Source organism: Anabrus simplex, chromosome 1 (assembly GCF_040414725.1).
Source record: "Anabrus simplex isolate iqAnaSimp1 chromosome 1, ASM4041472v1, whole genome shotgun sequence".
NCBI classification, from domain to species: Eukaryota; Metazoa; Arthropoda; class Insecta; order Orthoptera; family Tettigoniidae; genus Anabrus; species Anabrus simplex.
The window spans coordinates 183,115,504-183,137,943 of NC_090265.1; the positions used below are offsets into that span (position 1 = coordinate 183,115,504).

Genomic DNA, 22,440 nt, shown 5'->3' on the forward strand with positions numbered 1-22,440 from the left:
TTTGTACTCAGCTTCGGGAGTTCAAATCCATGCTTTAGTGTGTGCGTTAACTGAAATAGCATTGAGGGCTCGAAGTTTTAGGCATTAGTTCCTTGTAAAGAGGACCGTAGTAACGTCGCCGGGTATTCTTGCACATTAAATGACGCCAAAGCCATAGTCGTTACGCAGTAAAGTATCAGAGCATGGGACAAATCATACGGTAAGGGAAGTAGGGGCCGTCTGCTGTCTCTACAGAATCCACCGGCACTGCTATGTGGAGCAAACAAACCGCTTATATTAGGTAAGACTAACCGCAAAGGAATGTGTTTACCGTAGCCGTGATCGTCTAGTGGTTCGGACATTGCGTTGTGGCCGCAATAACCCGGGTTCGAATCCTGGTCACGGCAAGCGAACAGATTTTGTCAATTGTAATTACTGAATTCTGATACAGTGCTCATTTAGGAGAAATTATTAAGCTCAGATTTTGTTATGCTCGTCTGTATCTCAAGGAGTTAGATTCATATAGGTTTCTAGCAATTTGGAGAATTTGTAGACTACCTGTATCCCCCTAAATCACTAGCTGGCTCACTGTCTTGCTAAGGGAGTAAGCGTCTCGCAGCTTGAATTTTGGAGAAGATTGGCTCGAATGCCTGCAAAACTAGAGTTATGGGCTTACGGAACCACAAAGACAGTGAGTTCCTCAGACGTTAAGATGCTAGATTTCAACCCTCAATTTAGGTGGTGCATTGTGGTGCCATAGCAGAATGTAATCATATATTTTATACATCTGCCGTAGGGATACTCTGGCAGCGCGTTAAACGATTATTTCCTCCTTAGCTTCTTTCTTTCTTTCTTAGCCGGTTTACCGTCCATAGATCGCTTCTCTCTCGGACTCATTGAAGGTTCTCACTCTACAGACTCAACGATAATGACCTGGATCGTGGCACCTTGGTTAGGGTGACGAAACTGGGAAGAATTAACTGTGCTCCGCCCAGGTGGCCTTACGGTCATTGCTGTACACGTGCCTTATGGTGTATGGAATGATTGGAAGGGATGGGCACGGATGAGGGAACGAAGTGGCCGAGGCCTTCATTTAGGTACTATCAGGGCATTTGAATTTAGAAGAAGTGTGTAAGTATGGAAATTTACTTTGTGCAATGCTGTTGTGGGGATCGAACACACCTCAACTCAGTCGACCACCCGAGATTAAGGGTACACCGCTCCAGCCCTCGTAACACTGCAATTTTCGTGGAAGTGGCGGTAGATCGTGAATTGTTGCGCCCGGGGGGTGCGAGGTCGATCCAGTGCAGTGCAGGGCAGTGCCAGGGTGCCTCTGTGGTGAAGCGTTTAGAAGGTGACCGAGCGAAATGCCAACCTTTTAGGACATTCGTATTAAGAAAAATAAATAATTAAAGCAAGGACTATTAGGAGGAGATTGAAAAATAATAATATGAAGTTGAAAATAAATATGCAACGGCCGGGAATCGAACCCGGGCCGCCCGCGTGGCAGGCGAGCATTCTACCACTGAATCACCGTTGTCATCTTACTGATAGCTAACATCAACGAAACATGACGTGTTTTCCTTGAAGTTGCATCACATACCGTGCTTAACAGTGACGTTGCAGTACTTTGCTGATAACAGATTTTGTACTCAGCTTCGGGAGTTCAAATCCATGCTTTAGTGTGTGCGTTAACTGAAATAGCATTGAGGGCTCGAAGTTTTAGGCATTAGTTCCTTGTAAAGAGGACCGTAGTAACGTCGCCGGGTATTCTTGCACATTAAATGACGCCAAAGCCATAGTCGTTACGCAGTAAAGTATCAGAGCATGGGACAAATCATACGGTAAGGGAAGTAGGGGCCGTCTGCTGTCTCTACAGAATCCACCGGCACTGCTATGTGGAGCAAACAAACGGCTTATATTAGGTAAGACTAACCGCAAAAGAATGTGTTTACCGTAGCCGTGATCGTCTAGTGGTTAGGACATTGCGTTGTGGCCGCAATAACCCAGGTTCGAATCCTGGTCACGGCAAGCGAACAGATTTTGTCAATTGTAATTACTGAATTCTGATACAGTGCTCATTTAGGAGAAATTATTAAGCTCAGATTTTGTTATGCTCGTCTGTATCTCACGGAGTTAGATTCATATAGGTTTCTAACAATTTGGAGAATTTGTAGACTACTTGTATCCCCCTAAATCACTAGCTGGCTCACTGTCTTGCTAAGGGAGTAAGCGTCTCGCAGCTTGAATTTTGGAGAAGATTGGCTCGAATGCCTGCAAAACTAGAGTTATGGGCTTACGGAACCACAAAGACAGTGAGTTCCTCAGACGTTAAGATGCTAGATTTCAACCCTCAATTTAGGTGGTGCATTGTGGTGCCATAGCAGAATGTAATCATATATTTTATACATCTGCCGTAGGGATATTCTGGCAGCGCGTTAAACGATTATTTCCTCCTTAGTTTCTTTCTTTCTTTCTTAGCCTGTTTACCGTCCATAGATCGCTTCTCCCTCGGACTCATTGAAGGTTCTCACTCTACAGACTCAACGATAATGACCTGGATCGTGGCACCTTGGTTAGGGTGACGAAACTGGGAAGAATTAACTGTGCTCCGCCCAGGTGGCCTTACGGTCATTGCTGTACACGTGCCTTATGGTGTATGGAATGATTGGAAGGGATGGGCACGGATGAGGGAACGAAGTGGCCGAGGCCTTCATTTAGGTACTATCAGGGCATTTGAATTTAGAAGAAGTGTGTAAGCATGGAAATTTACTTTGTGCAATGCTGTTGTGGGGATCGAACACACCTCAACTCAGTCGACCACCCGAGATTAAGGGTACACCGCTCCGGCCCTCGTAACACTGCAGTTTTCGTGGAAGTGGCGGTAGATCGTGAATTGTTGCGAACGGGCGGTGCGAGGTCGATCCAGTGCAGTGCAGGGCAGTGTCAGGGTGCCTCTGTGGTGAAGCGTTTAGAAGGTGACCGAGCGAAATGCCAACCTTTTATTACATTCGTATTAAGAAAAATAAATAATTAAAGCAAGGACTATTAGGAGGAGATTGAAAAATAATAATATGAAGTTGAAGATAAATATGCAACGGCCGGGAATCGAACCCGGGCTCCCGCGTGGCAGGCGAGCATTCTACTACTGAACCACCGTTGCCATGTCACCGATAGCTAACATCAACGAAACCTGACGTGTTTTCCTCGAAGTTGCATCACATACCGTTCTTAATAGTGACGTTGCAGTACTTTGCTTATAACAGATTGTGTACTCAGCTTCGGGAGTTTAAATCCACGCTTTAGTGTGTGCGTTAACTGAAATAGCATTGAGGGCTCGAAGTTTTAGGCATTAGTTCCTTGTAAAGAGGACCGTAGTAACGTCGCCGGGTATTCTTGCACATTAAATGACGCCAAAGCCATAGTCGTTACGCAGTAAAGTATCAGAGCATGGGACAAATCATACGGTAAGGGAAGTAGGGGCCGTCTGCTGTCTCTACAGAATCCACCGGCACTGCTATGTGGAGCAAACAAACCGCTTATATTAGGTAAGACTAACCGCAAAGGAATGTGTTTACCGTAGCCTTGATCGTCTAGTGGTTAGGACATTGCGTTGTGGGCGCAATAACCCAGGTTCGAATCCTGGTCACGGCAAGCGAACAGATTTTGTCAATTGTAATTACTGAATTCTGATACAGTGCTCATTTAGGAGAAATTATTAAGCTCAGATTTTGTTATGCTCGTCTGTATCTCAAGGAGTTAGATTCATATAGGTTTCTAGCAATTTGGAGAATTTGTAGACTACCTGTATCCCCCTAAATCACTAGCTGGCTCACTGTCTTGCTAAGGGAGTAAGCGTCTCGCAGCTTGAATTTTGGAGAAGATTGGCTCGAATGCCTGCAAAACTAGAGTTATGGGCTTACGGAACCACAAAGACAGTGAGTTCCTCAGACGTTAAGATGCTAGATTTCAACCCTCAATTTAGGTGGTGCATTGTGGTGCCATAGCAGAATGTAATTATATATTTTATACATCTGCCGTAGGGATACTCTGGCAGCGCGTTAAACGATTATTTCCTCCTTAGCTTCTTTCTTTCTTTCTTAGCCTGTTTACCGTCCATAGATCGCTTCTCCCTCGGACTCATTGAAGGTTCTCACTCTACAGACTCAACGATAATGACCTGGATGGTGGCACCTTGGTTAGGGTGACGAAACTGGGAAGAATTAACTGTGCTCCGCCCAGGTGGCCTTACGGTCATTGCTGTACACGTGCCTTATGGTGTATGGAATGATTGGAAGGGATGGGCACGGATGAGGGAACGAAGTGGCCGAGGCCTTCATTTAGGTACTATCAGGGCATTTGAATTTAGAAGAAGTGTGTAAGCATGGAAATTTACTTTGTGCAATGCTGTTGTGGGGATCGAACACACCTCAACTCAGTCGACCACCCGAGATTAAGGGTACACCGCTCCAGCCCTCGTAACACTGCAATTTTCGTGGAAGTGGCGGTAGATCGTGAATTTTTTTTTTTTTTTTGCTAGGGGCTTTACGTCGCACCGACACAGATAGGTCTTATGGCGACGATGGGATAGGAAAGCCCTAGGATTTGGAAGGAAGCGGCCGTGGCCTTAATTAAGGTACAGCCCCAGCATTTGCCTGGTGTGAAAATGGGAAACCACGGAAAACCATTTTCAGGGCTGCCGATAGTGGGATTCGAACCAACTATCTCCCGGATGCAAGCTCACAGCCGCGCGCCTCTACACGCACGGCCAACTCGCCCGGTAGATCGTGAATTGTTGCGCCCGGGGGGTGCGAGGTCGATCCAGTGCAGTGCAGGGCAGTGTCATGGTGCCTCTGTGGTGAAGCGTTTAGAAGGTGACCGAGCGAAATGCCAACCTTGTAGGACATTCGTATTAAGAAAAAAAAATAATTCAAGCAGGGATCATTAGGAGGAGATTGAAAAATAATAATATGAAGTTGAAAATAAATATGCAACGGCCGGGAACCGAACCCGGTCCGCCCGCGTGGCAGGCGAGCATTCTACCACTGAACCACCGTTGCCATGTCTCCGATAGCTAACATCAACGAAACCTGACGTGTTTTCCTTGAAGTTGCATCACATACCGTGCTTAACAGTGACGTTGCAGTACTTTGCTGATAACAGATTGTGTACTCAGATTCGGGAGTTCAAATCCACGCTTTAGTGTGTGCGTTAACTGAAATAGCATAGAGGGCTCGAAGTTTTAGGCATTAGTTCCTTGTAAAGATTACCGTAGTAAAGTCGCAGGGTATTCTTGCACATTAAATGTCGCCAAAGCCATAGTTGTTACGCAGCAAATTATCAGAGCATGGGACAAATCATACGGTAAGGGAAGTAGGGGCCGTCTGCTGTCTCTACAGAATCCACCGGCACTGCTATGTGGAGCAAACAAACCGCTTATATTAGGTAAGACTAACCGCAAAGGAATGTGTTTACCGTAGCCGTGATCGTCTAGTGGTTAGGACATTGCGTTGTGGCCGCAATAACCCAGGTTCGAATCCTGGTCACGGCAAGCGAACAGATTTTGTCAATTGTAATTACTGAATTCTGATACAGTGCTCATTTAGGAGAAATTATTAAGCTCAGATTTTGTTATGCTCGTCTGTATCTCAAGGAGTTAGATTCATATAGGTTTCTAGCAATTTGGAGAATTTGTAGACTACCTGTATCCCCCTAAATCACTAGCTGGCTCACTGTCTTGCTAAGGGAGTAAGCGTCTCGCAGCTTGAATTTTGGAGAAGATTGGCTCGAATGCCTGCAAAACTAGAGTTATGGGCTTACGGAACCACAAAGACAGTGAGTTCCTCAGACGTTAAGATGCTAGATTTCAACCCTCAATTTAGGTGGTGCATTGTGGTGCCATAGCAGAATGTAATCATATATTTTATACATCTGCCGTAGGGATACTCTGGCAGCGCGTTAAACGATTATTTCCTCCTTAGCTTCTTTCTTTCTTTCTTAGCCTGTTTACCGTCCATAGATCGCTTCTCTCTCGGACTCATTGAAGGTTCTCACTCTACAGACTCAACGATAATGACCTGGATGGTGGCACCTTGGTTAGGGTGACGAAACTGGGAAGAATTAACTGTGCTCCGCCCAGGTGGCCTTACGGTCATTGCTGTACACGTGCCTTATGGTGTATGGAATGATTGGAAGGGATGGGCACGGATGAGGGAACGAAGTGGCCGAGGCCTTCATTTAGGAACTATCAGGGCATTTGAATTTAGAAGAAGTGTGTAAGCATGGAAATTTACTTTGTGCAATGCTGTTGTGGGGATCGAACACACCTCAACTCAGTCGACCACCCGAGATTAAGGGTACACCGCTCCAGCCCTCGTAACACCGCAATTTTCGTGGAAGTGGCGGTAGATCGTGAATTGTTGCGCCCGGGGGGTGCGAGGTCGATCCAGTGCAGTGCAGGGCAGTGTCATGGTGCCTCTGTGGTGAAGCGTTTAGAAGTTGACCGAGCGAAATGCCAATCTTGTAGGACATTCGTATTAAGAAAAATAAATAATTCAAGCAGGGAGCATTAGGAGGAGATTGAAAAATAATAATATGAAGTTGAAAATAAATATGCAACGGCCGGGAATCGAACCCGGGCCGCCCGCGTGGCAGGCGAGCATTCTACCACTGAACCACCGTTGCCATGTCACCGATAGCTAACATCAACGAAACCTGACGTGTTTTCCTTGAAGTTGCATCACATACCGTGCTTAACAGTGACGTTGCAGTACTTTGCTGATAACAGATTTTGTACTCAGCTTCGGGAGTTCAAATCCATGCTTTAGTGTGTGCGTTAACTGAAATAGCATTGAGGGCTCGAAGTTTTAGGCATTAGTTCCTTGTAAAGAGGACCGTAGTAACGTCGCCGGGTATTCTTGCACATTAAATGACGCCAAAGCCATAGTCGTTACGCAGTAAAGTATCAGAGCATGGGACAAATCATACGGTAAGGGAAGTAGGGGCCGTCTGCTGTCTCTACAGAATCCACCGGCACTGCTATGTGGAGCAAACAAACCGCTTATATTAGGTAAGACTAACCGCAAAGGAATGTGTTTACCGTAGCCGTGATCGTCTAGTGGTTAGGACATTGCGTTGTGGCCGCAATAACCCGGGTTCGAATCCTGGTCACGGCAAGCGAACAGATTTTGTCAATTGTAATTACTGAATTCTGATACAGTGCTCATTTAGGAGAAATTATTAAGCTCAGATTTTGTTATGCTCGTCTGTATCTCAAGGAGTTAGATTCATATAGGTTTCTAGCAATTTGGAGAATTTGTAGACTACCTGTATCCCCCTAAATCACTAGCTGGCTCACTGTCTTGCTAAGGGAGTAAGCGTCTCGCAGCTTGAATTTTGGAGAAGATTGGCTCGAATGCCTGCAAAACTAGAGTTATGGGCTTACGGAACCACAAAGACAGTGAGTTCCTCAGACGTTAAGATGCTAGATTTCAACCCTCAATTTAGGTGGTGCATTGTGGTGCCATAGCAGAATGTAATCATATATTTTATACATCTGCCGTAGGGATACTCTGGCAGCGCGTTAAACGATTATTTCCTCCTTAGCTTCTTTCTTTCTTTCTTAGCCTGTTTACCGTCCATAGATCGCTTCTCTCTCGGACTCATTGAAGGTTCTCACTCTACAGACTCAACGATAATGACCTGGATGGTGGCACCTTGGTTAGGGTGACGAAACTGGGAAGAATTAACTGTGCTCCGCCCAGGTGGCCTTACGGTCATTGCTGTACACGTGCCTTATGGTGTATGGAATGATTGGAAGGGATGGGCACGGATGAGGGAACGAAGTGGCCGAGGCCTTCATTTAGGTACTATCAGGGCATTTGAATTTAGAAGAAGTGTGTAAGTATGGAAATTTACTTTGTGCAATGCTGTTGTGGGGATCGAACACACCTCAACTCAGTCGACCACCCGAGATTAAGGGTACACCGCTCCAGCCCTCGTAACACTGCAATTTTCGTGGAAGTGGCGGTAGATCGTGAATTGTTGCGCCCGGGGGGTGCGAGGTCGATCCAGTGCAGTGCAGGGCAGTGTCAGGGTGCCTCTGTGGTGAAGCGTTTAGAAGGTGACCGAGCGAAATGCCAACCTTTTAGGACATTCGTATTAAGAAAAATAAATAATTAAAGCAAGGACTATTAGGAGGAGATGGAAAAATAATAATATGAAGTTGAAAATAAATATGCAACGGCCGGGAATCGAACCCGGGCCGCCCGCGTGGCAGGCGAGCATTCTACCACTGAACCACCGTTGTCATCTTACTGATAGCTAACATCAACGAAACATGACGTGTTTTCCTTGAAGTTGCATCACATACCGTGCTTAACAGTGACGTTGCAGTACTTTGCTGATAACAGATTTTGTACTCAGCTTCGGGAGTTCAAATCCATGCTTTAGTGTGTGCGTTAACTGAAATAGCATTGAGGGCTCGAAGTTTTAGGCATTAGTTCCTTGTAAAGAGGACCGTAGTAACGTCGCCGGGTATTCTTGCACATTAAATGACGCCAAAGCCATAGTCGTTACGCAGTAAAGTATCAGAGCATGGGACAAATCATACGGTAAGGGAGGTAGGGGCCGTCTGCTGCCTCTACAGAATCCACCGGCACTGCTATGTGGAGCAAACAAACGGCTTATATTAGGTAAGACTAACCGCAAAAGAATGTGTTTACCGTAGCCGTGATCGTCTAGTGGTTAGGACATTGCGTTGTGGCCGCAATAACCCAGGTTCGAATCCTGGTCACGGCAAGCGAACAGATTTTGTCAATTGTAATTACTGAATTCTGATACAGTGCTCATTTAGGAGAAATTATTAAGCTCAGATTTTGTTATGCTCGTCTGTATCTCACGGAGTTAGATTCATATAGGTTTCTAGCAATTTGGAGAATTTGTAGACTACTTGTATCCCCCTAAATCACTAGCTGGCTCACTGTCTTTCTAAGGGAGTAAGCGTCTCGCAGCTTGAATTTTGGAGAAGATTGGCTCGAATGCCTGCAAAACTAGAGTTATGGGCTTACGGAACCACAAAGACAGTGAGTTCCTCAGACGTTAAGATGCTAGATTTCAACCCTCAATTTAGGTGGTGCATTGTGGTGCCATAGCAGAATGTAATCATATATTTTATACATCTGCCGTAGGGATACTCTGGCAGCGCGTTAAACGATTATTTCCTCCTTAGCTTCTTTCTTTCTTTCTTAGCCTGTTTACCGTCCATAGATCGCTTCTCTCTCGGACTCATTGAAGGTTCTCACTCTACAGACTCAACGATAATGACCTGGATCATGGCACCTTGGTTAGGGTGACGAAACTGGGAAGAATTAACTGTGCTCCGCCCAGGTGGCCTTACGGTCATTGCTGTACACGTGCCTTATGGTGTATGGAATGATTGGAAGGGATGGGCACGGATGAGGGAACGAAGTGGCCGAGGCCTTCATTTAGGTACTATCAGGGCATTTGAATTTAGAAGAAGTGTGTAAGCATGGAAATTTACTTTGTGCAATGCTGTTGTGGGGATCGAACACACCTCAACTCAGTCGACCACCCGAGATTAAGGGTACACCGCTCCAGCCCTCGTAACACTGCAATTTTCGTGGAAGTGGCGGTAGACCGTGAATTGTTGCGCCCGGGGGGGTGCGAGGTCGATCCAGTGCAGTGCAGGGCAGTGTCATGGTGCCTCTGTGGTGAAGCGTTTAGAAGGTGACCGAGCGAAATGCCAACCTTGTAGGACATTCGTATTAAGAAAAATAAATAATTCAAGCAGGGAGCATTAGGAGGAGATTGAAAAATAATAATATGAAGTTGAAAATAAATATGCAACGGCCGGGAATCGAACCCGGGCCGCCCGCGTGGCAGGCGAGCATTCTACCACTGAACCACCGGTGCCATGACACCGATAGCTAACATCAACGAAACCTGACGTGTTTTCCTTGAAGTTGCATCACATACCGTGCTTAATAGTGACGTTGCAGTACTTTGCTTATAACAGATTGTGTACTCAGCTTCGGGAGTTTAAATCCACGCTTTAGTGTGTGCGTTAACTGAAATAGCATTGAGGGCTCGAAGTTTTAGGCATTAGTTCCTTGTAAAGAGGACCGTAGTAACGTCGCCGGGTATTCTTGCACATTAAATGACGCCAAAGCAATAGTCGTTACGCAGTAAAGTATCCGAGCATGGGACAAATCATACGGTAAGGGAAGTAGGGGCCGTCTGCTGTCCCTACAGAATCCACCGGCACTGCTATGTGGAGCAAACAAACCGCTTATATTAGGTAAGACTAACCGCAAAGGCGTGTGTTTACCGTAGCCGTGATCGTCTAGTGGTTAGGACATTGCGTTGTGGCCGCAATAACCCAGGTTCGAATCCTGGTCACGGCAAGCGAACATATTTTGTCAATTGTAATTACTGAATTCTGATACAGTGCTCATTTAGGAGAAATTATTAAGCTCAGATTTTGTTATGCTCGTCTGTATCTCACGGAGTTAGATTCATATAGGTTTCTAGCAATTTGGAGAATTTGTAGACTACTTGTATCCCCCTAAATCACTAGCTGGCTCACTGTCTTGCTAAGGGAGTAAGCGTCTCGCAGCTTGAATTTTGGAGAAGATTGGCTCGAATGCTGCTGCTGCTTGAGAGTTTTCATTCCCCGCCCGAAGGACGGGGCGGGCCCCCTAGATCGTGTCGCGATCTCTCGGGCCAAGGGGAGCGACGATAACTGTGAGGAGCAAGGAATGAGTGAGATGGGAGGAGCGATGTGACAAATTTAAGGAGGTGGGCTACGGATGTGCGAATTTTAGGGGATTTTCGCCAGGATTGAAATTTAGAGAAGATTGTGAGGATAGCATTGAAAGGTGAGGAGATGCAAGGACGTAGTGAGATTATGAAGGGATGATATTAAGTACCGGATGAGATGGAGTGGTGGAGGTGGGTAAGGAAGGAAGCTATATGGGTGAGGAGGTGGACTGACAGATTGACTAGGTGAGAAGTTGACTGCCTGGGGGCGACGGCGAGAATTATTGGTGGGTTGTCTGACAGGATTAGGGGGAGAGATGGACGGTTCTACTCGATGACGTTGGCCATATATGTAAGCTCCGTGGTCAATGAGGTGTTGAACATCTGTGGCGCTCGGGACATGGATGCGTACCATGAATGTTGGCCCTGTTGCATTCTTGATGCGGAAGACTCGGCGGACTGGGATGTCTTTAGCTTGTAGTTGCTGAAATATGGTCCTTTCGGAGAGAGCCGGGTCCACTCCACGGATGACACAGCTGGACATTCTGTGAGAAGTTGTTGGTGGCTGCGAGGGCGATGATGTTGCGGAGGCTGCTGTTCTGGGTGAAGCTGGCGAAGGCGGTGCGTCGACTGTGGTATTCGTTGTTCCAGGAAATACATAGGGATGTGAAGGGAAGGGCGAAGTGAGGAGTGAAGAGGTCATTAGTGAAGGTGGGTGGCATGGGACAACTGTTGTAACAGCGATCTGGGAAGTACGGAGGGTAGATGTTGGAGTGGTCGAGGTGACAGTGGTGGTCGTGGTGGTGTAGGTGGTGGTAATGGGAGTGATGTAGAAATTTGACGAAGTCTGTAGTTGTGGTGGTTGCTGTGATGGTGTAGTTGTAGGCTCGGCTGTAGTATAGGCAGTTGGCTGGGCTGACGTAGTTGTTGCCGGGATTTCTTCTACTCGATGGAGCTTGCCTTGGATATAAACGCCATTATCGACAGCATTCCAGAAGTCAGCTCCAGATGGAGTATAGAGTAGCACATCAGTTGATGGTCCTGGGCCAGCGGAAGATCGTATGGCATGGTGGATGCCAATCGCACGGAGTTCTGCTTCAATTTCTTCTTCGGGGATAGCTGGATTGACATTCCTGGCGAGACAGATATACAGAGTGGGGAGGCCGACTTCCATCTTGGTGTCAGCCTGATATGCTTTTTTGGGTTCGGCGAGGCAGCAAAGTTAGAGTTGGTGAGCCACCAGGCCGAAGAAAAAGTAAATGGAGATGCGCAGAGAATAAGGCAGTCAAGTTTCGAGTTGCGCGAGAAGGATGTCCGGCTCGAATGCCTGCAAAACTAGAGTTATGGGCTTACGGAACCACAAAGACAGTGAGTTCCTCAGACGTTAAGATGCTAGATTTCAACCCTCAATTTAGGTGGTGCATTGTGGTGCCATAGCAGAATGTAATCATATATTTTATACATCTGCCGTAGGGATACTCTGGCAGCGCGTTAAACGATTATTTCCTCCTTAGCTTCTTTCTTTCTTTCTTAGCCTGTTTACCGTCCATAGATCGCTTCTCTCTCGGACTCATTGAAGGTTCTCACTCTACAGACTCAACGATAATGACCTGGATCGTGGCACCTTGGTTAGGGTGACGAAACTGGGAAGAATTAACTGTGCTCCGCCCACGTGGCCTTACGGTCATTGCTGTACACGTGCCTTATGGTGTATGGAATGATTGGAAGGGATGGGCACGGATGAGGGAACGAAGTGGCCGAGGCCTTCATTTAGGTACTATCAGGGCATTTGAATTTAGAAGAAGTGTGTAAGCATGTAAATTTACTTTGTGCAATGCTGTTGTGGGGATCGAACACACCTCAACTCAGTCGACCACCCGAGATTAAGGGTACACCGCTCCAGCCCTCGTAACACTGCAGTTTTCGCGGAAGTGGCGGTAGATCGTGAATTGTTGCGCCCGGGGGGTGCGAGGTCGATCCAGTGCAGTGCAGGGCAGTGTCATGGTGCCTCTGTGGTGAAGCGTTTAGAAGGTGACCGAGCGAAATGCCAACCTTGTAGGACATTCGTATTAAGAAAAATAAATAATTCAAGCAGGGATCATTAGGAGGAGAATGGAAAATAATAATATGAAGTTGAAAATAAATATGCAACGGCCGGGAATCGAACCCGGGCCGCCCGCGTGGCAGGCGAGCATTCTACCACTGAACCACCGTTACCATGTCACCGATAGCTAACATCAACGAAACCTGACGTGTTTTCCTTGAAGTTGCATCACATACCGTGCTTAATAGTGACGTTGCAGTACTTTGCTTATAACAGATTGTGCACTCAGCTTCGGGAGTTTAAATCCACGCTTTAGTGTGTGCGTTAACTGAAATAGCATTGAGGGCTCGAAGTTTTAGGCATTAGTTCCTTGTAAAGAGGACCGTAGTAACGTCGCCGGGTATTCTTGCACATTAAATGACGCCAAAGCCATAGTCGTTACGCAGTAAAGTATCAGAGCATGGGACAAATCATACGGTAAGGGAAGTAGGGGCCGTCTGCTGTCTCTACAGAATCCACCGGCACTGCTATGTGGAGCAAACAAACCGCTTATATTAGGTAAGACTAACCGCAAAGGCATGTGTTTACCGTAGCCGTGATCGTCTAGTGGTTAGGACATTGCGTTGTGGCCGCAATAACCCAGGTTCGAATCCTGGTCACGACAAGCGAACAGATTTTGTCAATTGTAATTACTGAATTCTGATACAGTGCTCATTTAGGAGAAATTTTTAAGCTCAGATTTTGTTATGCTCGTCTGTATCTCATGGAGTTAGATTCATATAGGTTTCTAGTTATTTGGAGAATTTGTAGACTACCTGTATCCCCCTAAATCACTAGCTGGCTCACTGTCTTGCTAAGGGAGTAAGCGTCTCGCAGCTTGAATTTTGGAGAAGATTGGCTCGAATGCCTGCAAAACTAGAGTTATGGGCTTACGGAACCACAAAGACAGTGAGTTCCTCAGACGTTAAGATGCTAGATTTCAACCCTCAATTTAGGTGGTGCATTGTGGTGCCATAGCAGAATGTAATCATATATTTTATACATCTGCCGTAGGGATACTCTGGCAGCGCGTTAAACGATTATTTCCTCCTTAGCTTCTTTCTTTCTTTCTTAGCCTGTTTACCGTCCATAGATCGCTTCTCTCTCGGACTCATTGAAGGTTCTCACTCTACAGACTCAACGATAATGACCTGGATCGTGGCACCTTGGTTAGGGTGACGAAACTGGGAAGAATTAACTGTGCTCCGCCCAGGTGGCCTTACGGTCATTGCTGTACACGTGCCTTATGGTGTATGGAATGATTGGAAGGGATGGGCACGGATGAGGGAACGAAGTGGCCGAGGCCTTCATTTAGGTACTATCAGGGCATTTGAATTTAGAAGAAGTGTGTAAGCATGGAAATTTACTTTGTGCAATGCTGTTGTGGGCATCGAACACACCTCAACTCAGTCGACCACCCGAGATTAAGGGTACACCGCTCCAGCCCTCGTAACACTGCAGTTTTCGTGGAAGTGGCGGTAGATCGTGAATTGTTGCGCCCGGGGGGTGCGAGGTCGATCCAGTGCAGTGCAGGGCAGTGTCATGGTGCCTCTGTGGTGAAGCGTTTAGAAGGTGACCGAGCCAAATGCCAACCTTTTAGGACATTCGTCTTAAGAAAAATAAATAATTAAAGCAAGGACTATTAGGAGGAGATTGAAAAATAATAATATGAAGTTGAAAATAAATATGCAACGGCCGGGAATCGAACCCGGGCCGCCCGCGTGGCAGGCGAGCATTCTACCACTGAACCACCGTTGCCATGTTACTGCTGGCTAACATCAACGAAACATGACGTGTTTTCCTTGAAGTTGCATCACATACCGTGCTTAACAGTGACGTTGCAGTACTTTGCTGATAACAGATTGTGTACTCAGCTTCGGGAGTTCAAATCCACGCTTTAGTGTGTGCGTTAACTGAAATAGCATTGAGGGCTCGAAGTTTAAGGCATTAGTTCCTTGTAAAGAGGACCGTAGTAAAGTCGCCCGGTATTCTTGCACATTAAATGTCGCCAAAGCCATAGTCGTTACGCAGTAAAGTATAGAGCATGGGACAAATCATACGGTAAGGGAAGTAGGGGCCGTCTGCTGCCTCTACAGAATCTACCGGCACTGCTATGTGGAGCAAACAAACGGCTTATATTAGGTAAGACTAACCGCAAAAGAATGTGTTTACCGTAGCCGTGATCGTCTAGTGGTTAGGACATTGCGTTGTGGCCGCAATAACCCAGGTTCGAATCCTGGTCACGGCAAGCGAACAGATTTTGTCAATTGTAATTACTGAATTCTGATACAGTGCTCATTTAGGAGAAATTATTAAGCTCAGATTTTGTTATGCTCGTCTGTATCTCACGGAGTTAGATTCATATAGGTTTCTAGCAATTTGGAGAATTTGTAGACTACTTGTATCCCCCTAAATCACTAGCTGGCTCACTGTCTTGCTAAGGGAGTAAGCGTCTCGCAGCTTGAATTTTGGAGAAGATTGGCTCGAATGCCTGCAAAACTAGAGTTATGGGCTTACGGAACCACAAAGACAGTGAGTTCCTCAGACGTTAAGATGCTAGATTTCAACCCTCAATTTAGGTGGTGCATTGTGGTGCCATAGCAGAATGTAATCATATATTTTATACATCTGCCGTAGGGATACTCTGGCAGCGCGTTGAACGATTATTTCCTCCTTAGCTTCTTTCTTTCTTTCTTAGCCTGTTTACCGTCCATAGATCGCTTCTCTCTCGGACTCATTGAAGGTTCTCACTCTACAGACTCAACGATAATGACCTGGATCGTGGCACCTTGGTTAGGGTGACGAAACTGGGAAGAATTAACTGTGCTCCGCCCAGGTGGCCTTACGGTCATTGCTGTACACGTGCCTTATGGTGTATGGAATGATTGGAAGGGATGGGCACGGATGAGGGAACGAAGTGGCCGAGGCCTTCATTTAGGTACTATCAGGGCATTTGAATTTAGAAGAAGTGTGTAAGCATGGAAATTTACTTTGTGCAATGCTGTTGTGGGGATCGAACACACCTCAACTCAGTCGACCACCCGAGATTAAGGGTACACCGCTCCAGCCCTCGTAACCCTGCAGTTTTCGTGAAAGTGGCGGTAGATCGTGAATTGTTGCGCCCGGGGGGTGCGAGGTCGATCCAGTGCAGTGCAGGGCAGTGTCATGGTGCCTCTGTGGTGAAGCATTTAGAAGGTGACCGAGCGAAATGCCAACCTTTTAGGACATTCGTATTAAGAAAAATAAATAATTAAAGCAAGGACTATTAGGAGGAGATTGAAAAATAATAATATGAAGTTGAAAATAAATATGCAACGGCCGGGAATCGAACCCGGGCCGCCCGCGTGGCAGGCGAGCATTCTACCACTGAACCACCGTTGCCATGTCACCGATGGCTAACATCAACGAAACCTGACGTGTTTTCCTTGAAGTTGCATCACATACCGTGCTTAACAGTGACGTTGCAGTACTTTGCTTATAACAGATTGTGTACTCAGCTTCGGGAGTTCAAATCCATGCTTTAGTGTGTGCGTTAACTGAAATAGCATTGAGGGCTCGAAGTTTTGGGCATTAGTTCCTTGTAAAGAGGACCGTAGTAAAGTCGCCCGGTATTCTTGCACATTAAATGTCGCCAAAGCCATAGTCGTTACGCAGTAAAGTATCAGAGCATGGGACAAATCATACGGTAAGGGAAGTAGGGGCCGTCTGCTGTCTCTACAGAATCCACCGGCACTGCTATGTGGAGCAAACAAACCGCTTATATTAGGTAAGACTAACCGCAAAAGAATGTGTTTACCGTAGCCGTGATCGTCTAGTGGTTAGGACATTGCGTTGTGGCCGCAATAACCCAGGTTCGAATCCTGGTCACGGCAAGCGAACAGATTTTGTCAATTGTAATTACTGAATTCTGATACAGTGCTCATTTAGGAGAAATTATTAAGCTCAGATTTTGTTATGCTCGTCTGTATCTCAAGGAGTTAGATTCATATAGGTTTCTAGCAATTTGGAGAATTTGTAGACTACCTGTATCCCCCTAAATCACTAGCTGGCTCACTGTCTTGCTAAGGGAGTAAGCGTCTCGCAGCTTGAATTTTGGAGAAGATTGGCTCGAATGCCTGCAAAACTAGAGTTATGGGCTTACGGAACCACAAAGACAGTGAGTTCCTCAGACGTTAAGATGCTAGATTTCAACCCTCAATTTAGGTGGTGCATTGTGGTGCCATAGCAGAATGTAATCATATATTTTATACATCTGCCGTAGGGATACTCTGGCAGCGCGTTAAACGATTATTTCCTCCTTAGCTTCTTTCTTTCTTTCTTAGCCTGTTTACCGTCCATAGATCGCTTCTCTCTCGGACTCATTGAAGGTTCTCACTCTACAGACTCAACGATAATGACCTGGATCGTGGCACCTTGGTTAGGGTGACGAAACTGGGAAGAATGAACTGTGCTCCGCCCAGGTGGCCTTACGGTCATTGCTGTACACGTGCCTTATGGTGTATGGAATGATTGGAAGGGATGGGCACGGATGAGGGAACGAAGTGGCCGAGGCCTTCATTTAGGTACTATCAGGGCATTTGAATTTAGAAGAAGTGTGTAAGCATGGAAATTTACTTTGTGCAATGCTGTTGTGGGGATCGAACACACCTCAACTCAGTCGACCACCCGAGATTAAGGGTACACCGCTCCAGCCCTCGTAACACTGCAATTTTCGTGGAAGTGGCGGTAGATCGTGAATTGTTGCGCCGGGGGGGTGCGAGGTCGATCCAGTGCAGTGCAGGGCAGTGTCATGGTGCCTCTGTGGTGAAGCGTTTAGAAGGTGACCGAGCGAAATGCCAACCTTGTAGGACATTCGTATTAAGAAAAATAAATAATTCAAGCAGGGAGCATTAGGAGGAGATTGAAAAATAATAATATGAAGTTGAAAATAAATATGCAACGGCCGGGAATCGAACCCGGGCCGCCCGCGTGGCAGGCGAGCATTCTACCACTGAACCACCGTTGCCATGTCACCGATAGCTAACATCAACGAAACCTGACGTGTTTTCCTTGAAGTTGCATCACATACCGTGCTTAACAGTGACGTTGCAGTACTTTGCTGATAACAGATTTTGTACTCAGCTTCGGGAGTTCAAATCCATGCTTTAGTGTGTGCGTTAACTGAAATAGCATTGAGGGCTCGAAGTTTTAGGCATTAGTTCCTTGTAAAGAGGACCGTAGTAACGTCGCCGGGTATTCTTGCACACTAAATGACGCCAAAGCCATAGTCGTTACGCAGTAAAGTATCAGAGCATGGGACAAATCATACGGTAAGGGAAGTAGGGGCCGTCTGCTGTCTCTACAGAATCCACCGGCACTGCTATGTGGAGCAAACAAACCGCTTATATTAGGTAAGACTAACCGCAAAAGAATGTGTTTACCGTAGCCGTGATCGTCTAGTGGTTAGGACATTGCGTTGTGGCCGCAATAACCCAGGTTCGAATCCTGGTCACGGCAAGCGAACAGATTTTGTCAATTGTAATTACTGAATTCTGATACAGTGCTCATTTAGGAGAAATTATTAAGCTCAGATTTTGTTATGCTCGTCTGTATCTCAAGGAGTTAGATTCATATAGGTTTCTAGCAATTTGGAGAATTTGTAGACTACCTGTATCCCCCTAAATCACTAGCTGGCTCACTGTCTTGCTAAGGGAGTAAGCGTCTCGCAGCTTGAATTTTGGAGAAGAACGGCTCGAATGCCTGCAAAACTACAGTTATGGGCTTACGGGACCACAAAGACAGTGAGTTCCTCAGACGTTAAGATGCTAGATTTCAACCCTCAATATAGGTGGTGCATTGTGGTGCCATAGCAGAATGTAATCATATATTTTATACATCTGCCGTAGGGATACTCTGGCAGCGCGTTAAACGATTATTTCCTCCTTAGCTTCTTTCTTTCTTTCTTAGCCTGTTTACCGTCCATAGATCGCTTCTCTCTCGGACTCATTGAAGGTTCTCACTCTACAGACTCAACGATAATGACCTGGATCGTGGCACCTTGGTTAGGGTGACGAAACTGGGAAGAATTAACTGTGCTCCGCCCAGGTGGCCTTACGGTCATTGCTGTACACGTGCCTTATGGTGTATGGAATGATTGGAAGGGATGGGCACGGATGAGGGAACGAAGTGGCCGAGGCCTTCATTTAGGTACTATCAGGGCATTTGAATTTAGAAGAAGTGTGTAAGCATGGAAATTTACTTTGTGCAATGCTGTTGTGGGGATCGAACACACCTCAACTCAGTCGACCACCCGAGATTAAGGGTACACCGCTCCAGCCCTCGTAACACTGCAATTTTCGTGGAAGTGGCGGTAGATCGTGAATTGTTGCGCCGGGGGGGTGCGAGGTCGATCCAGTGCAGTGCAGGGCAGTGTCATGGTGCCTCTGTGGTGAAGCGTTTAGAAGGTGACCGAGCGAAATGCCAACCTTGTAGGACATTCGTATTAAGAAAAATAAATAATTCAAGCAGGGAGCATTAGGAGGAGATTGAAAAATAATAATATGAAGTTGAAAATAAATATGCAACGGCCGGGAATCGAACCCGGGCCGCCCGCGTGGCAGGCGAGCATTCTACCACTGAACCACCGTTGCCATGTCACCGATAGCTAACATCAACGAAACCTGACGTGTTTTCCTTGAAGTTGCATCACATACCGTGCTTAACAGTGACGTTGCAGTACTTTGCTGATAACAGATTTTGTACTCAGCTTCGGGAGTTCAAATCCATGCTTTAGTGTGTGCGTTAACTGAAATAGCATTGAGGGCTCGAAGTTTTAGGCATTAGTTCCTTGTAAAGAGGACCGTAGTAACGTCGCCGGGTATTCTTGCACACTAAATGACGCCAAAGCCATAGTCGTTACGCAGTAAAGTATCAGAGCATGGGACAAATCATACGGTAAGGGAAGTAGGGGCCGTCTGCTGTCTCTACAGAATCCACCGGCACTGCTATGTGGAGCAAACAAACCGCTTATATTAGGTAAGACTAACCGCAAAAGAATGTGTTTACCGTAGCCGTGATCGTCTAGTGGTTAGGACATTGCGTTGTGGCCGCAATAACCCAGGTTCGAATCCTGGTCACGGCAAGCGAACAGATTTTGTCAATTGTAATTACTGAATTCTGATACAGTGCTCATTTAGGAGAAATTATTAAGCTCAGATTTTGTTATGCTCGTCTGTATCTCAAGGAGTTAGGTCCATATAGGTTTCTAGCAATTTGGAGAATTTGTAGACTACCTGTATCCCCCTAAATCACTAGCTGGCTCACTGTCTTGCTAAGGGAGTAAGCGTCTCGCAGCTTGAATTTTGGAGAAGAACGGCTCGAATGCCTGCAAAACTACAGTTATGGGCTTACGGAACCACAAAGACAGTGAGTTCCTCAGACGTTAAGATGCTAGATTTCAACCCTCAATATAGGTGGTGCATTGTGGTGCCATAGCAGAATGTAATCATATATTTTATACATCTGCCGTAGGGATACTCTGGCAGCGCGTTAAATGATTATTTCCTCCTTAGCTTCTTTCTTTCTTTCTTAGCCTGTTTACCGTCCATAGATCGCTTCTCTCTCGGACTCATTGAAGGTTCTCACTCTACAGACTCAACGATAATGACCTGGATCGTGGCACCTTGGTTAGGGTGACGAAACTGGGAAGAATTAACTGTGCTCCGCCCAGGTGGCCTTACGGTCATTGCTGTACACGTGCCTTATGGTGTATGGAATGATTGGAAGGGATGGGCACGGATGAGGGAACGAAGTGGCCGAGGCCTTCATTTAGGTACTATCAGGGCATTTGAATTTAGAAGAAGTGTGTAAGCATGGAAATTTACTTTGTGCAATGCTGTTGTGGGGATCGAACACACCTCAACTCAGTCGACCACCCGAGATTAAGGGTACACCGCTCCAGCCCTCGTAACACTGCAATTTTCGTGGAAGTGGCGGTAGATCGTGAATTGTTGCGCCCGGGGGGTGCGAGGTCGATCCAGTGCAGTGCAGGGCAGTGTCATGGTGCCTCTGTGGTGAAGCGTTTAGAAGGTGACCGAGCGAAATGCCAACCTTGTAGGACATTCGTATTAAGAAAAATAAATAATTCAAGCAGGGAGCATTAGGAGGAGATTGAAAAATAATAATATGAAGTTGAAAATAAATACGCAACGGCCGGGAATCGAACCCGGGCCGCCCGCGTGGCAGGCGAGCATTCTACCACTGAACCACCGTTGCCATGTCACCGATAGCTAACATCAACGAAACCTGACGTGTTTTCCTTGAAGTTGCATCACATACCGTGCTTAACAGTGACGTTGCAGTACTTTGCTGATAACAGATTTTGTACTCAGCTTCGGGAGTTCAAATCCATGCTTTAGTGTGTGCGTTAACTGAAATAGCATTGAGGGCTCGAAGTTTTAGGCATTAGTTCCTTGTAAAGAGGACCGTAGTAACGTCGCCGGGTATTCTTGCACATTAAATGACGCCAAAGCCATAGTCGTTACGCAGTAAAGTATCAGAGCATGGGACAAATCATACGGTAAGGGAAGTAGGGGCCGTCTGCTGTCTCTACAGAATCCACCGGCACTGCTATGTGGAGCAAACAAACCGCTTATATTAGGTAAGACTAACCGCAAAAGAATGTGTTTACCGTAGCCGTGATCGTCTAGTGGTTAGGACATTGCGTTGTGGCCGCAATAACCCAGGTTCGAATCCTGGTCACGGCAAGCGAGCAGATTTTGTCAATTGTAATTACTGAATTCTGATACAGTGCTCATTTAGGAGAAATTATTAAGCTCAGATTTTGTTATGCTCGTCTGTATCTCAAGGAGTTAGATTCATATAGGTTTCTAGCAATTTGGAGAATTTGTAGACTACCTGTATCCCCCTAAATCACTAGCTGGCTCACTGTCTTGCTAAGGGAGTAAGCGTCTCGCAGCTTGAATTTTGGAGAAGATTGGCTCGAATGCCTGCAAAACTAGAGTTATGGGCTTACGGAACCACAAAGACAGTGAGTTCCTCAGACGTTAAGATGCTAGATTTCAACCCTCAATTTAGGTGGTGCATTGTGGTGCCATAGCAGAATGTTATCATATATCTTATACATCTGCCGTAGGGATACTCTGGCAGCGCGTTAAACGATTATTTCCTCCTTAGCTTCTTTCTTTCTTTCTTAGCCTGTTTACCGTCCATAGATCGCTTCTCTCTCGGACTCATTGAAGGTTCTCACTCTACAGACTCAACGATAATGACCTGGATCGTGGCACCTTGGTTAGGGTGACGAAACTGGGAAGAATTAACTGTGCTCCGCCCACGTGGCCTTACGGTCATTGCTGTACACGTGCCTTATGGTGTATGGAATGATTGGAAGGGATGGGCACGGATGAGGGAACGAAGTGGCCGAGGCCTTCATTTAGGTACTATCAGGGCATTTGAATTTAGAAGAAGTGTGTAAGCATGGAAATTTACTTTGTGCAATGCTGTTGTGGGGATCGAACACACCTCAACTCAGTCGACCACCCGAGATTAAGGGTACACCGCTCCAGCCCTCGTAACACTGCAATTTTCGTGGAAGTGGCGGT

At 46.3% G+C, this 22,440-nt stretch overlaps 24 non-coding genes across 24 annotated transcripts; 12 read left to right on the forward strand and 12 right to left on the reverse strand.

The window, feature by feature from the left end:
• The first annotated feature begins 314 nt into the window (after window positions 1-314).
• TRNAH-GUG (transfer RNA histidin (anticodon GUG)) lies at window positions 315-386 on the forward strand. Its single transcript has one exon. It is a non-coding gene; the product is annotated as a tRNA-His (tRNA).
• A 1,062-nt stretch (window positions 387-1,448) lies between these two features.
• Window positions 1,449-1,519, reverse strand: TRNAG-GCC (transfer RNA glycine (anticodon GCC)). Its single transcript has one exon. It is a non-coding gene; the product is annotated as a tRNA-Gly (tRNA).
• Window positions 1,520-1,938: 419 nt separating this feature from the next.
• On the forward strand, window positions 1,939-2,010 carry TRNAH-GUG (transfer RNA histidin (anticodon GUG)). Its single transcript has one exon. It is a non-coding gene; the product is annotated as a tRNA-His (tRNA).
• Window positions 2,011-3,072: 1,062 nt separating this feature from the next.
• TRNAG-GCC (transfer RNA glycine (anticodon GCC)) lies at window positions 3,073-3,142 on the reverse strand. Its single transcript has one exon. It is a non-coding gene; the product is annotated as a tRNA-Gly (tRNA).
• A 1,826-nt stretch (window positions 3,143-4,968) lies between these two features.
• Window positions 4,969-5,039, reverse strand: TRNAG-GCC (transfer RNA glycine (anticodon GCC)). The gene has a single exon. It is a non-coding gene; the product is annotated as a tRNA-Gly (tRNA).
• Window positions 5,040-5,458: 419 nt separating this feature from the next.
• Window positions 5,459-5,530, forward strand: TRNAH-GUG (transfer RNA histidin (anticodon GUG)). The gene has a single exon. It is a non-coding gene; the product is annotated as a tRNA-His (tRNA).
• A 1,062-nt stretch (window positions 5,531-6,592) lies between these two features.
• On the reverse strand, window positions 6,593-6,663 carry TRNAG-GCC (transfer RNA glycine (anticodon GCC)). Its single transcript has one exon. It is a non-coding gene; the product is annotated as a tRNA-Gly (tRNA).
• A 419-nt stretch (window positions 6,664-7,082) lies between these two features.
• TRNAH-GUG (transfer RNA histidin (anticodon GUG)) lies at window positions 7,083-7,154 on the forward strand. Its single transcript has one exon. It is a non-coding gene; the product is annotated as a tRNA-His (tRNA).
• A 1,062-nt stretch (window positions 7,155-8,216) lies between these two features.
• TRNAG-GCC (transfer RNA glycine (anticodon GCC)) lies at window positions 8,217-8,287 on the reverse strand. Its single transcript has one exon. It is a non-coding gene; the product is annotated as a tRNA-Gly (tRNA).
• A 419-nt stretch (window positions 8,288-8,706) lies between these two features.
• On the forward strand, window positions 8,707-8,778 carry TRNAH-GUG (transfer RNA histidin (anticodon GUG)). Its single transcript has one exon. It is a non-coding gene; the product is annotated as a tRNA-His (tRNA).
• Window positions 8,779-9,841: 1,063 nt separating this feature from the next.
• TRNAG-GCC (transfer RNA glycine (anticodon GCC)) lies at window positions 9,842-9,912 on the reverse strand. The gene has a single exon. It is a non-coding gene; the product is annotated as a tRNA-Gly (tRNA).
• A 419-nt stretch (window positions 9,913-10,331) lies between these two features.
• TRNAH-GUG (transfer RNA histidin (anticodon GUG)) lies at window positions 10,332-10,403 on the forward strand. Its single transcript has one exon. It is a non-coding gene; the product is annotated as a tRNA-His (tRNA).
• Window positions 10,404-12,904: 2,501 nt separating this feature from the next.
• On the reverse strand, window positions 12,905-12,975 carry TRNAG-GCC (transfer RNA glycine (anticodon GCC)). Its single transcript has one exon. It is a non-coding gene; the product is annotated as a tRNA-Gly (tRNA).
• A 419-nt stretch (window positions 12,976-13,394) lies between these two features.
• Window positions 13,395-13,466, forward strand: TRNAH-GUG (transfer RNA histidin (anticodon GUG)). Its single transcript has one exon. It is a non-coding gene; the product is annotated as a tRNA-His (tRNA).
• A 1,062-nt stretch (window positions 13,467-14,528) lies between these two features.
• Window positions 14,529-14,599, reverse strand: TRNAG-GCC (transfer RNA glycine (anticodon GCC)). The gene has a single exon. It is a non-coding gene; the product is annotated as a tRNA-Gly (tRNA).
• A 418-nt stretch (window positions 14,600-15,017) lies between these two features.
• Window positions 15,018-15,089, forward strand: TRNAH-GUG (transfer RNA histidin (anticodon GUG)). The gene has a single exon. It is a non-coding gene; the product is annotated as a tRNA-His (tRNA).
• Window positions 15,090-16,151: 1,062 nt separating this feature from the next.
• Window positions 16,152-16,222, reverse strand: TRNAG-GCC (transfer RNA glycine (anticodon GCC)). The gene has a single exon. It is a non-coding gene; the product is annotated as a tRNA-Gly (tRNA).
• Window positions 16,223-16,641: 419 nt separating this feature from the next.
• On the forward strand, window positions 16,642-16,713 carry TRNAH-GUG (transfer RNA histidin (anticodon GUG)). Its single transcript has one exon. It is a non-coding gene; the product is annotated as a tRNA-His (tRNA).
• Window positions 16,714-17,775: 1,062 nt separating this feature from the next.
• Window positions 17,776-17,846, reverse strand: TRNAG-GCC (transfer RNA glycine (anticodon GCC)). The gene has a single exon. It is a non-coding gene; the product is annotated as a tRNA-Gly (tRNA).
• Window positions 17,847-18,265: 419 nt separating this feature from the next.
• TRNAH-GUG (transfer RNA histidin (anticodon GUG)) lies at window positions 18,266-18,337 on the forward strand. Its single transcript has one exon. It is a non-coding gene; the product is annotated as a tRNA-His (tRNA).
• Window positions 18,338-19,399: 1,062 nt separating this feature from the next.
• On the reverse strand, window positions 19,400-19,470 carry TRNAG-GCC (transfer RNA glycine (anticodon GCC)). Its single transcript has one exon. It is a non-coding gene; the product is annotated as a tRNA-Gly (tRNA).
• Window positions 19,471-19,889: 419 nt separating this feature from the next.
• TRNAH-GUG (transfer RNA histidin (anticodon GUG)) lies at window positions 19,890-19,961 on the forward strand. Its single transcript has one exon. It is a non-coding gene; the product is annotated as a tRNA-His (tRNA).
• A 1,062-nt stretch (window positions 19,962-21,023) lies between these two features.
• TRNAG-GCC (transfer RNA glycine (anticodon GCC)) lies at window positions 21,024-21,094 on the reverse strand. The gene has a single exon. It is a non-coding gene; the product is annotated as a tRNA-Gly (tRNA).
• A 419-nt stretch (window positions 21,095-21,513) lies between these two features.
• Window positions 21,514-21,585, forward strand: TRNAH-GUG (transfer RNA histidin (anticodon GUG)). The gene has a single exon. It is a non-coding gene; the product is annotated as a tRNA-His (tRNA).
• Window positions 21,586-22,440: the final 855 nt, after the last annotated feature.